General features: G+C 42.1%; 1 pseudogene; it reads right to left on the reverse strand.

Moving 5' to 3' along the window:
- Positions 1-448: 448 nt before the first annotated feature.
- Positions 449-13,348, reverse strand: LOC119253441 (60 kDa heat shock protein, mitochondrial-like; annotated as a pseudogene).
- Positions 13,349-13,662: the final 314 nt, after the last annotated feature.

The raw sequence follows: 13,662 nt of genomic DNA on the forward strand, positions 1-13,662 counted from the left end.
AATGCAGCGAGCTCACCTGTTAGACTCTTCCAGCCACTTCCTTGCTTCCCCCATCCACCTTGATATGATTGCCAAACCTGACCGGTGACTAGAATTGGCAGGTGGGAATTAGGAAGATAATGTTCATGTCAAAAACATGAACTCACATGTGTACCAAATTGAAACTCCACCATCACTGCATCACAGATTGAAGCGGACTTTAGGAAAGTGAACATAAGCACCATTCTCCGACTTACAATTTCTTCTCTCTAGTCCTAGTCCTGTTCTCTAAAAACACATAGACCAGGACACTACCCTACCCCCCACCTCCAGTAACCGATCCATCAACCACTCCTTCTTAAGCACCCTCCTGAAGGGATCAGACTCTTTATTATTCCAGTCATTCTCCTTTGATTTTGTTCCGTTTTTTCCACCTCTAAGTCCTTTTGGAAAATTACTTGGTTTTCGACTAGATCATATCTGCATACAACACAAAATTCAAACAAACAAATATGTCTCCTTCCCATTCAGTGCCCAGCACACGCTCCCCACCTCCAACCCCTCCTGTTAGTCTCTTTTCCTTTCTTCTAAAGATATTTTCTACATATTCAATTTTCCTGAATGGGCTAATGATACAGGAAACAACCAGAAAACGGCACCCCCAGGAATATGAACTTTTCTGGATCTTTTCCCTCTGAAGCCATAACCAGGCTCATTGTCTCTCTGAATGAAATTTAATGTTCCCTTTTCCTCTTGATATGATAAAATATAAGACAGTGTGGTCTCGTTGGCCCAAGGCTCTCACATTATAAGTTTATGAAATTTCTCCTTCTACAACAATGGGACATCATACTACAGAGGAACTGAACAGACGGTCCTTCCTGATCCCCAAACCTCTCTTTCCGGCTGCCTACTACCATGCTGAGACTTCTTTTTCCTTTGAGACTGCTCTGTTTGTAATTTATTATACTCTGAACCAAACTACATACAGGTTTCCCCTGCTGTCCAAAATTAGGCATTCCAATTTGGTATGATTTAGTAGGTTATTTTTTTGGTATGGGATGCTTGAAATTTTTTCCACATAAATTAATGGTAACAGCTTTTCCCAGACCCCCAAAATAACCTTATCAAATGACACCAAATAGGAACATTCTTCTTTTGAATAGCTGGGAGACCTGTATGTTTCTATGTGTATGTGTATGTGTGTGTGTGTGTGTGTGTGTGCATGAGTATGTGTGAGTGTGTGAGTCCAGAGAATATAATTTGCCCTGGCTGGCAGGCCCTACCCAGTAGTCTGACTTCACCATCACTAATGCCCATCAGTGGGACTGATTTGGAACAGTCAGTGGGTGTGGGAGTGGGCAATGAAAGCAGAATTGGCTAAAAGCTCTTTAAAAATCTGTATAGTTTGAAGCAAATGTAGGCTGGAATTGTAACCCTGTAAGGTGCAGGCAAATGCAGCGCTGGAGAAAGACAGTGCTCAATACTCCTTACCTGTCCCCTATTTAGAAGATTTTTTTTTTTAAACCTGAGGTGTTCATCTTTCTCTAGACTTTTAAATTTCAAGAAAAGATGAGAAAAGACATTTCAGACATCCACACCAGATGCCAAGTGTTGGGATGTGGGTGAGGGTCTTTTCTGGAGGTTTCCCCACATGATAACACTGCCCAGTCCTCTGGAAGCCCCCATTACTAGCCAAAGAATAAATTCCTTAAGATGTTTATGGTGATGGTGCACAGGTGAATTGGTGGTGGGAATTTTACAGGGACTACGCTTGAGAGGAGAAAGCAAACATTGTACAAAAATGAACAATGAGGGCCTCCCCAGTGACGCAGCGAGTTGAGCGCCGTGCTGTAGGGCGGTCCGCAGCCTCTGCAGCGCGGGTTCGATCCTGGCCAGCCAGTGAGAATCCCACATGGCATGGCAGACCTCTCCTGTCATGCCTGCTGCTCCCCTCAGCAGTGTATTTCTGTCGTCCACCTGTTCTGCTCCCTGCTCTGCCTCTGGTGAATCGTCTCACCCTCCCGTGCCTCTGGCCTGTACCCCAACTCTTATGTAAAAATAAATCTTTAAAAAAAAAGAACAATGATGTAAAATAAATATAAATAAATATATTATTAAAGAAAAAAGATGTTACATGTGTGCCCCTTATTCCAGAAGGCATTTGTAACAGACGGAGGAAGGACTTAAAAAGCCTCACCCACCTCCCAGATCAGGGTCCTCACTCACCACAGTTTAGTAGCTGGAGTTTGCACGGCTGTGATTGCGCCAGGTCTGCCCTCAGCTCAGCTCTGCTCTTTTTAAGTTCTCTTGGGCTCTCTGAGAACCCCTGAGGTTCAGTCTCTTGTCTTGTTCAGTTGATGGAACGTGTTACACCGAGGTGTTAGGTAAGATTTCTCAAAAACGCTAAGGGCTGCTAACTCAAAATTAACCTTGATTGTTTTTCTTAGAAAGAGTCTTTGGAAGCTTAGAGAAAGAGGTAGGATGGGAGCATGTTCAACGAAGAGGGCTGAGTTGGTGGGAATGTGGTTCACTCTGGACATTTTATCCTGAATTCTCTAACTCAAAGGCCAGGAGGCTCATTCCTCAGGATGCTAAAGCTTAGACTTTCTTGTGAGATACAATGAGCCAGGTGTGGAGGGACTTGCTAGCTACTTTGCAAATTAAGCTGCTAAAATTTCGGAGAACGAGAAGAGCTGTTGGAATTGAGGAAAGCACTCCTTGCAAAGTAACTACCTACCCGTCACAGGCAGAGCTTGTTTAAATGCAGATTCTGGTTCAGTGGGTCCGATTGGGTTGAGACCCAACACCCTGTGTTTCTAATGAGCTTCCAGGGACACCAGCACTGCCGAGCCATGAACCGCACTGTGAGTAGCAAGGTCACGGGACTCCTGAATAAGCTGTAATTGTTGGAGTGCCTGTGAGGGCCATGGCCACTGTTAGGAACTGAATTCTTGTGCCCTTCTCCCCCTGAAATTCATATGGTAAAGACTTAACCCCCGGTGTGGTTTATTTGGAACTGAGGCCTCTAAGGAAGAAATAATGGTTAAATGAGTCATAAGGGTGGGATCCTGATCCAATAAGATTAGTGTCCTTAGAAGAGACCCCTCTCAGCCATCTGTCTCCCTCCCTCCCCCATCTCAAACACAGAGAAAGGCCATTTGAGGATATAGCAAGAAGGGGGCTGTCTACAGTGAGAGAGCTCTCCCCAGAAACAGGCTGTGATCCATGATGGCACATTGACCTTGGACTTACTAACCTCCAGCACTGGGAGGAAATACGCAGTCCATGGTATTTTGTTATGACAGCCGGAGCAGCCTGATACAGCCACAGTGATGTCCACCCCAGAAGTCCTGACCCCATATCATTTAAGAGTTCCGGAGAAGCAAAATGTCTCCTGGGTTTTAAGGTCAGACAAGCCAACTGCTCCTTGCACTACATTTTACTGCACCATCAGGGGAGCTCAACCTTGGCTGCACATTGGAATAATCTGAGAGCTTTAAAAAATACCTACACCCCTGTCCCTCCCCATGCAGGCTGGTCTGGGCCTCAGGGTTATTTTTAAATTCCCACAAGTGAGCCTAAGTTTGAGAGCCACAGCTCCAAGTAAACATTTTAAGGGCAAGAATGGGGTTAAGGTTCGCCTTGACTCTCCGTGGGAGAAAAGTTACAGCTCTCTCCATGTGGGTGTGCAAAGAGGTTGGCAACAGAAGGAAAAAGTGTGGAAACAAAAGGTTTTACTCCAGAGACCCAAAAGGAACAGGAAGTGATGAGGTTCTTTTCTTGCAGGAATTCTGCTCTGCTGTGGGGGTCCCGGCTTCCTTCATGATGACAATTAAAGAATCTTCAAACTTAGCTGAGGATGGGTCTTTTCAGTCAGATGAGAAGTGGGACCTTGATGACTAAAGAAGGAACCCCAAATGGTTGGTGTTCACCTCATGATCAATGCAACCTCCTCTTCTGCTTTCTTCTGGCATGAACCCAGATATCCTCTAAAAGTGCCCTGTTCCAGTTACTATTTCAGTGGACATGGCCTCATGAAAATTCAGGCTGTGTCTTCTTCTCTTGGGAAGTTTCTGTGTTCCCACCCCTTCTTTGAGTCACCAGATGGCCCTCAAAAGAAATTTTGAACTGAGACACTAAAGGAAAAACAAGACCAAAACACATGAGCTCCTCTTTCTTCATTTATTTTTTTTTTGCATTTTGTTTTTTTAAATTTTTTAAATTTTCTATAATTTATTTATTTATATATATATTTAACATCATCGTTCATTTTTGTACAATGTTTGCTTTCTTCTCTCAGGTGTACTTAGTACCTGTAAAATTCCCACCACCCATTCACCTGTGCACCAACACCATAGTCCCTCTTTCTTCATTTATTTAACTAACACCTACGTTGAATCATACTGTTCCTACTCTGTCATATTGCACTTCATCAATTCCTAGAACAGAGTTGAGTTGAGGGTTCTATAGTTGGGATGTGTGTGTGTGTTTTTTTTTAATATTTATTTATTTATTACAAAAGCACTGGGTACAGTCAGAAGCGTGGGAGTGTGAGAGAATTCACCAGAGCCAGAGCGGGGAACAGAACAGGCAGCCTGATGAAATACACTGCTGAGGGGAGCAGCGGGCGGCAGGAGAGGTCTGTCACGCCATATGGGACCCACGTGGGTGGCCGGGGATGGAACCGACACTGCAGAGACTTTGGGCAGCTTCGCAGTTCAGTGCTCAACCGCTGCGCCACCAAGGGAGGACCAGGGATATGTATTTTTTTTTAACTGTAAACAAATTTTGATTACACAAAGGTTGTCATGTGATTTGATATCTGTCTACTTTGTACACAATTATTCTGACAACAGAAAAGCTGCTTCTTAATTTCTCATCTGCTGATGGCAAGCACTAAAATGCTGATTTTAACAGACTAGTGGTAAAAATACCTCTATGATTTAAGTTGAAAGCAAGATATTTGTACATGCCTCTGGCACTCAGTCACCAGGAATGCACAAATGTTTTTTTATTCAAAAATAAAAAATGAATTATCTGTAGGCATGGACAATATCAGCAGCAAACCAGAGGATGTTGTTGACTAAAATCAGTAACTGATGATTATGGTGATTTTCTTTAATATCAGCCAGCCTTTTCTTCAGTGCTTTCCTTCAACAGCTTTCACTGAAGTTACAGATGAGGACCACTGCTTTGAGCATCATCCTACACTTCATCAATTATGGTAAATCACTATTCCAGGTAGCAGGACATGTTAACCTCCCATACCATCTCCCATTCCACCCATTCCAGTGTCCTTCTCTTCTTTCAGAATTTCTGTAACTGCCACCTCTGATGTAGTTAACAGGGAGGCTACTGCAGTGGCATTCAATAAGGCATTTCTTACAACCTTGGTTGGGCCAATGATTCCTTTTTCGATCATATTCACAAAATCCCCAACTTTCGCATCATAACCAACTTTCATGGAACTCTGAAAAATTTTCTCAACCATTAATGATCTGTCAACACCTAAATTCTTAGCAATAGTCATTACAGGAATTTTTAGCATTCTTTTAACAATTTCTATACCGATATTCTGATCTTCACTAGCTGGCGTTAGTGAGCCCAAGGCTGGAACGCACCAAACCTTGTTCCAGTACAATCCTTCTTCATCAGCACCTTGTGTAGTGTTGAGGGCATCTGTAACTCTCTTTTCATTAGCTTCAAACATCAGAACCTGGAGGTTTGACTGCTACAACTTGACGACCAAATTTTAACCTACTCAAAATGAGTGTACTCAGAGCTTTTCCATCAGTATCTTCAGCAATTATGATCAAAGGCTTATGTTGAGCATTGGCAATTTCAGAGGCAATTACAATGGATTGGATGCTAAAAATTTTCATTCAACTGTCATCTTGGACTTCACGTTTCTGACCTTTTGATGCATTCATAAAGCATGGAGAACTATAACCTCAAAGTTTATATCTACAATACTTTCTAATTCATCATTCAGTGTTTTTCTATCCTTTCTATCCTTACTGTGATGGTGCCCTTTCTTCCAACCCTTTTCCTTGCATCATAAAGGATGCTGCCAATTTCTTTGTCTCCATTTGCAGAAATCATAGCCACCTGAGCACTTTCTTAGGAGTTTTCACAGGTTTTGGCTGCTTCTTAAATTCAGCAATTGCAGCATCAACAGCTAACATCACACGTCTCTTTATTTTCACTGGATTAGCACCTTTGTTAATCTCCTTGAATCCTTCCTTGCCAATAGAGCAGGCCAGAACATTGGCAGTAGTAGTTCCATCCCTAGCCTCATCATGTGTTATTGGCAATATCTCGAACACTCAATTTGGCACCAATATTTTAATGTTTCTCTTTTAAGTGAAAGGACTTTGCAAGAGTCATGCCATCTTTTGTTACTTTAGGACTTCCCAGCTCTGTTCAAAATCGTTGTTCTTCCCTTTGGCCCCACAGTTATCACCTCAGCATCAGCTAAAATCATTAGGGCTCAGGCATCTGCACCAAATTGTACATCTTTGGCATATGCCTGAGTGAGATGAACAGCCAGTGCCCTGCACACTGGCCTAATCTAGTGAAGGAATAAGCATAATAGGAGCATTTCTGTGGCTGTCAGTGGTAAGGGCTCCATTTTTATTCTTAGTGTGAAGAACAAAAGAATTCCAGCACCCACTAATGACTCAGTTTGACTATTGGTGTTAACCAATACACCTCAACAACTTCAAGTGCACAATGCCCGCATTCATTGTGCTGTAGGAAGTAGAACATCTAGTAGGTAGGCATGTCTATAAACTGGATTAAAGACCCAATGGATGCACACCTCTAATTCAAAGGTTTTTTATCTTTTACATGATAGGAGACGGAAATTGCTATCTCAAACCTGGTGTAAACCAGACATTTAGCAGTTTGTTGCCTATTTAATTCTTACAGCAATCCTATAAGAATAGATATTATTACAATTTCATTTTGTAGATGAGTGAATTGAGGTTCTGAGATACTAAGTAATTTCTTTGCCCAAGATCTTGGCAGTATTAGAACCAGGATTCATGGTCTGGTTATTACCTTGCACTGCACCTGGGTAAGGTCTGATCTTTCCCATTTTATGGGAGATGGAATTAGACTCTGAGTCTAGTCAGTTTGTAGGAGTTTTCTGAGCAGGAACAGTTTACAGCTTGCTCAGCTGACATACATCCCTCCACTGTCTTTGGAGATTTTTTGTTTTCAAGATAATCATGAACCTTATCATTGTTGCAAGACATTGCATCATGTATGGAATCTGATAGGGTTGATGTCTTGGTTCTTGGAATTATCAGTCATTGCCAGACTTCAGGATTGAGTCCTTCTTTGCTTTTACTCCTTTGAAGATCTTTACAGGAAACAGTTAAGCAGGACTGAAAGTACGTGTGAAATCAGAAGACTTAAAAAAACTTTTTTTTTTTCCTCACTCATTTCAGCAACAAAATACAAATGTGAGCTCCTTTTCCTTTCCTGCAGCTTGCAGAACCCTCTCATCAACCTCTTCTGTCAGCTTCACAGTAATTTATATTAACACATGGCTGGCTGGAGTATACAGTAGTTCATCATCATTTCTATTTAAATATTTAATGAAAATGTGTAGTCTTAAAGTCACATTGCCTAGAATAAGATGGGGTCCTTTATCAACGTGGAGGCCTCTGTGACCCAGTATCTTCAGTAGATACTTGGCTTGGTTTGTGCAGAGACTAGGATGGGTTTTGTACTGGCTTAACTTGAGGGTAGGTTTGTAGTTTGGAAGTAGTAGTTCTGGATCAAGATAAAATCTTGGTCTTGGGCCTCCCTGGTGGCCCAAGAGGTTAAGCACAGCTCTATGAAGTGATCTGTAGTCTCTGAAGCATGAGTTCAATTCCCTGGCCGGCCAGGGAGCTACCCACATGGCAGAGCAGACCTCTCCTTTCTTGCCCGCTGCTCTCCCCTCAGCAGTGTATTTCAGTCAATCTGCCTTTTCTGCTCCTTACTCTTTCTCTGATGAATCCTCTCACCCCCCACACCTCTGGCCTGTACCCCAGATCTTGTATGCATAAATAAATAAATCTTAAAAAAAAAAAACAACTTGGTCTTACTAACAGTTAAATCTGTTCCACCAAAGGAAGAAATTAATGGATTTCTCAAAAATAGTTGAAGTTGGTGCCTTAATTTGAGAGACAACACTAAGGTCCCAGAGGCTTCAAAATATCTTTTCTTTTGTCTCACTTTGATTCCTCTTACCTCTCTTATCTGAACTGAAATTATCCTGATTACCTACTTATGCAATGAACTTCAGAACTTCAGCAGCAAGATTTGATTTTTCTCCAAATATAAACATGGAAACCTTTTGTGAGGAGGCTCTGAGGATACTACCAAGGTTTCTTCTCTTATCCTATATTAGGTAATTAAATAGGTATCATAACTTAGACAGTGTTTGGGCTGAACTGTGTATCTGTTCAAAACATATGTTGAAGTCTACCTCCTGATAATTGGGAATGTGACCTTGATTGGGACTCAGATGTAACTAAGTTAGGATGAAGTCATACTGGACTAGGGGGGGTCATGCTGGACTAAGGTGGGTCCAAAACTAATGCGACAGATGTCCTTGTGATTAAAGAGACACACAGAGAGAACCCCATGTCATGACAGAGGCTGAGACAGATGGATGCATCTGTAAACCAAGGAATGCCAAGCATTGCTCAGAACACCAGAAGCCAAAGAAAGACATGGAACAGGTTCTCTCCTACAGCCTTTAGAGAGTCGATGGTTCTGCTGGCACTTTGGTTTTGTACTTCTAGATGGTAGAACTGTGAGGGAATGGGTTTCTGTTGTGTGAAGCCACAGGCTGTGGTGGTTAAGACAACCCTAGGAAACCAACATAGACAGGAAAGTGAGATTGGCTTTAATATAGGAGCATTGCGTCTCCATGGAACTCTTTCTCTTGATGACTGTAGGTCAGAGAAGACATCAAGTGCTCTATGTGGGTCATTTTTTAGGCCTGGGCTTCATTCTACCCAGGAGAAGTTGAGGCAAGAGTGTGGCTCAGGCTCTGGGGCATTGCCTTTGGGAAAATTCTGAGCTCAGTGAGCAGACCTGCATAGTTCACAAAGGATCAGGTGACTGGACAGGTGCCTGGAGAAAGGACATGGCCCAGTTTTGTCTGTTGCACAAATGTGCCCAGGGTCAATTCCTTATCAAGAAATAGAACACGGGCCTCCCCGGTGGCTCAGCGGTTGAGCGCTGGGTTGCGAAGCTGCCCGCAGCCTCTGCGGCGCCGGTTCGATACCCGGCTGCTCCCCGGTCACCGGAGGAGGGTCCCACATGGCGCGCAGACCTCTCCTGCCGCCCGCTGCTCCCCTCAGCAGTGTGCTTCGGTCCCTCTGCCTGCTCTGCTCCCCGCTCTGGCTCTGGTGAATTCTCTCACCCTCCCGCGCTTCTGACTGTGCCCAGTGCTTGTATAAACAAAAACAAACAAACAAATAAATAAAAACATGCCTCTATAAAAAAAAAAAAAAAGAAAAAAAGAAATAGAACAGGTCAATCCTTCCTTCTGTAAAATCTAGGAGGAAATGACCCTATACCACTTCTTTTTCTATTTGATCTTGTAGCATTCTCCTTAGGGTTAGCTTACATTCTCCATTCTCATTTTTTCCAACTCAAACACTGTCTATCTTTGTGTTTATGGCCTGCCAAGAATATAACTCAGGGAGCCAATTTAGTTATGTGTTGTCTGTTCATTCCATTAACTGTTAAGATATTTTTATTTTTCATTCAGAAATGAATGTTGATTGAAGTGAACTCTGTAGAATATTATCCAGAATTACCCTCAGGTCTGAGACATTCATTCTTCCAGCTACTGAGAATGTTTGTTGGCTGCTGAGAGTTCACAGGTGAGTCCTCCTCAGGGGGTGGCCTTTGCCTGAAGCGAGCTGCCTGGTCCACAGTTATTTAGTGAGTTTCCATGGAGTAGAATATAGGAATAGGGAATTTTCTATGAAACTCTCTCTTTTGATGGCTGTTCTGTGCTGAAAAACAGAGGCCAGACCCTTGCTTCAAGTCAGACATCTCCAGAAGGTCACCCCAGTTCCAGAGCCCCCCATAAGAAGGGCTGAGACCTTTGTGCAGCTATAGGGCACTTTGACTTCTTCTGCCCAATCCTGCACTCCATCCCCCAACCCTCTCCACCCCACTTTCCTACAGGTCTTATTCTTGACAGCACCTTCTGCACACAAATCTCAGTCTGTAGTTTTACATTCCAGGGAACTTGATCTAAGACATCTTTCAACTTGGTAGCTCATGAGTGAGCAATATATTAACCACACGTACAGACGCAGACACATAATCTGAAACGCATAGAGCTCTAGTCAGTGAACATGTTGCCGTGTCTCTGCGTCATTTCTCCTGCATCTAATGACTGGATCTCTAAGGTACCGCTGCCCCTGGGCTGCTGAGCTGGGAGCATAGTGCTGCTGCTCAGGCAACAGGAACTGAACTCAGGAACAGAGGAGTGTCCCTGCATTCATCTGGGTGCTGAAATGAGCTTCCCAGGCATTTAAAAGGGGTTTCTATTTCCTTTTGTAATGAGAGGAAGGTCTTTGGAGTGTGGACTGCTTTTCTAGGGCTGCTGTAATAATAAAGTACCACAAACTGGGTGGTTTAGAACAAAGGAAATTGATTGCCTCAGAGTTCTGGAGGCCAGAGTCAGAAATCCAGGTGTCAGCAGGCTTATGCGCCCTCTGAAGGCTCCAGGCAGGATCCATTTGGTGCCTCCCCATGACTTCAGATGGTTATTTGGCAATATTTGGCTTACAGACACAAATGCCTGAGCTCCACCTTCATGTTCACGTGGCATTCTCCATATGTGTGTATGGAATATGTCCAAATTGACACTTTTATAAGAACATTAAATTTTGGAATAAGAGTCCAATATAACATCACTTTAATTATATATCTTCAATTTCCCCATTTCCAAGGAAGGTCACATTCTGAGGTAGGGGGGTGGGGGTTGAATTGTTTTAGGGGTGGTGCATAGTTCAAATCATAACAGGGTTCCTCTATAACCAAATTTATTAGAATTTTCTTAGAAATCTGGGGCAGGAACCCTGGATTTTCCACCAGGGGAAAGAATGTGGGGGGTCCAGAAGGACCATTGCAAAGAAAGTATGACCTGAAGTAATGAGTTTTGAGTCAGAGTTAATCAAGCCTTAGCCACTGAGGCCCAGCGGGACTGGGAACAGGTTCCATGCATTTGATTGGCAGATGCAGACTCATAAAAGAAATACCATCCTTTAATTGATGTGGATACTCAGTCCTCAAGTAGAGGGGTATAATCCTCACTCTTTAAGTGTGAGTTATACATAGGGCTTTCCTTCTAATCTGGACTGTATGGAATGGGGGGAAATGAGTAATCCTCCCTGACAAACACCACCCCACCAGATGACCATCATCAATGGGATTACGTCATGTTCATTGCTCATGCCATGATCTGATGTGAGGAAAATGGTCCTTCGCCTCTGTGATCTTAGCCTCCCCAAAACATGTAAGCCCAGCCTAGTTCTGAGAAAGTGTCAGATGTTAGCAGCACTATTTACAATAGCTAAGCTTTGGAAACAACCCAAATGCCCAAAAATAGATGACTGGATCAAGAATATGTGGTCCATATACACCATGGAATATTACTCAGCATTCAAAAAAGATAAACACATGCAGTTTGCAGCAACATGGATGGCGCTGGAAGGGATCATGCTCAGCGAAATAAGCCAGAAAGAAAAAGAAAAATACCGGATGGTCTCATTCATAGCAGGAATCTAGAAAACCTAAATAAGAGACCAGGAAAAAGACTAATCAATACAAAGTAAAAATCAAAATCAACAAGCAACTATAAACCAGAGACACACTATGGGGCGGGGGGGTGGAGAGGAAGGATTAGGGTCAAAATAAGGGGTGGTGCAATTGTATGGGGAATATAACCATAATGAAAATGCATACATTGTGCAAAAATGAAAAATGATGTAAGAATTATATAAAATAAAATATTTTTAAAAATTAAAAAAAAAACCCACAAAATTTAAATGACCAAAAAAAAAAAAAAAGTGTCAGATGTATCACAACTGAGGGACAGTTTACAAAACTGATCGAAATGTCAAAATTGTTGGGATCTTCAAAACCAAGAAATGTCTGGGAAATTATAGCCAAGAGAATTCTAAGGAGAGATGATGACTGAATGTGATGTGGTGTCCTGTGGGGGACCCTGGAACAGAAAAGGGACTTTTGGTAAAAACTTAAGAAATCTGAGTAAAGTATGGATTTTAGTTACCATTAACACAATAATGTGTTAATATTGGTTCATTAATTGTCAAAATGTGCCATACTGATATAAGGCAGAAACTAAGAAGTATGTGCAAACTCTATCTTCAAAACTTTTCTGTAGCCACGGAGGCCCAGGTGGATTCAATCTAAAATTTAAAAGAATCTAAAATTCTTTTAAAATAGAAAAAACTTTTTATAAATCAGATTTAAAAAGTAGCATCCTTTGATGACTTTTGTAATCCTTTGATGACTTTCTCTAAATATTAGGTCAATTCTGCGTTGAAAGGATTTACCTTTGCTACTGCTGGACTTCCTTTGCCTCTTTTGTCATATCCATAATCACATAGTAGAATATTATTATTGAAAAGGCACCCATGTCTTTGCCATTAGTCAATGTTGCTAATTAGTGATGCCTCCACGATTGGGATTATTCCCCTTAGACATGTCTACACATATCTATTTTAATCCAGTGGTCCTCAACCTTCCTTCTTCCAAGATATCATTGCAGAGTAGTTCTCCACTTTGACTGCATATGGAATCACCTGAGAAGGCATTGCCAATGCTGTTTTCCACACCCTATCTGTGTTCCCCAATGTGCAGTTGGAGAAACACCACTATGTGCTACTCTTCCGTGGCTGTCATCTGTGTTATAGATAGCTCCAACCTGTTCCACTCGCTACCATTCTGATTATACTCCTACTTTAAAAAACTAGGTAATTGTGCATTTCAAAAATTTTATTTTTTTTTAAAGATTTAGTTTTATTTATTTATGCATACAAGAACTGGAGTGTAGGCCAGAAGTGTGGGGGGTGAGAGGATTTATCAGAGACAGAGCGGGGAGCAGAACAGGCAGATCTATGAAATACAGTGCTGAGGGGAGCAGCAGGTTAGACAGGAGAGGTCTGAGATTTAGAGCTGGATAAAGCCCATGGAATATCCCACTTTAGTTTGGAATTATCCTTTCAGCATGCTGCTAACTAGTGGCTAAATATGGGGTGACTTATTAAGCCTCTCTCAGCTGTATACATGAGAAAGATGTGCTTGCTTACCTCATTGATCCCACTCTCTACGGTTATGTGAGAACCAAATGATATCATGCTCAGATGACATAATACAACAATTGCACTCTATAAAACAGAGGTGTGCTATCATTCCTCTTTCTAACCTTGCTACACTGTGAAATGTGCTCTGAATGTGTTTAAAATGTGTCCCCAGCCATGGCCTGCTTCCACTTGTAGGTAACATTATCTAAGGTTATAGACTCTGAATTCTTGCTATTTGTATGAGTTGTGTTTTTTTTTTTTTTTTTTTTTACTTTTACTTTTACTTTTAGTGTGTGTGTGTATAGAAGAACTGGAATGTAGGCCA

The sequence above is a fragment of the Talpa occidentalis genome, unplaced genomic scaffold (genome assembly GCF_014898055.3).
Source record: "Talpa occidentalis isolate TD23 unplaced genomic scaffold, MPIMG_talOcc4v2.1 talOcc4.2, whole genome shotgun sequence".
NCBI classification, from domain to species: domain Eukaryota; kingdom Metazoa; phylum Chordata; class Mammalia; order Eulipotyphla; family Talpidae; genus Talpa; species Talpa occidentalis.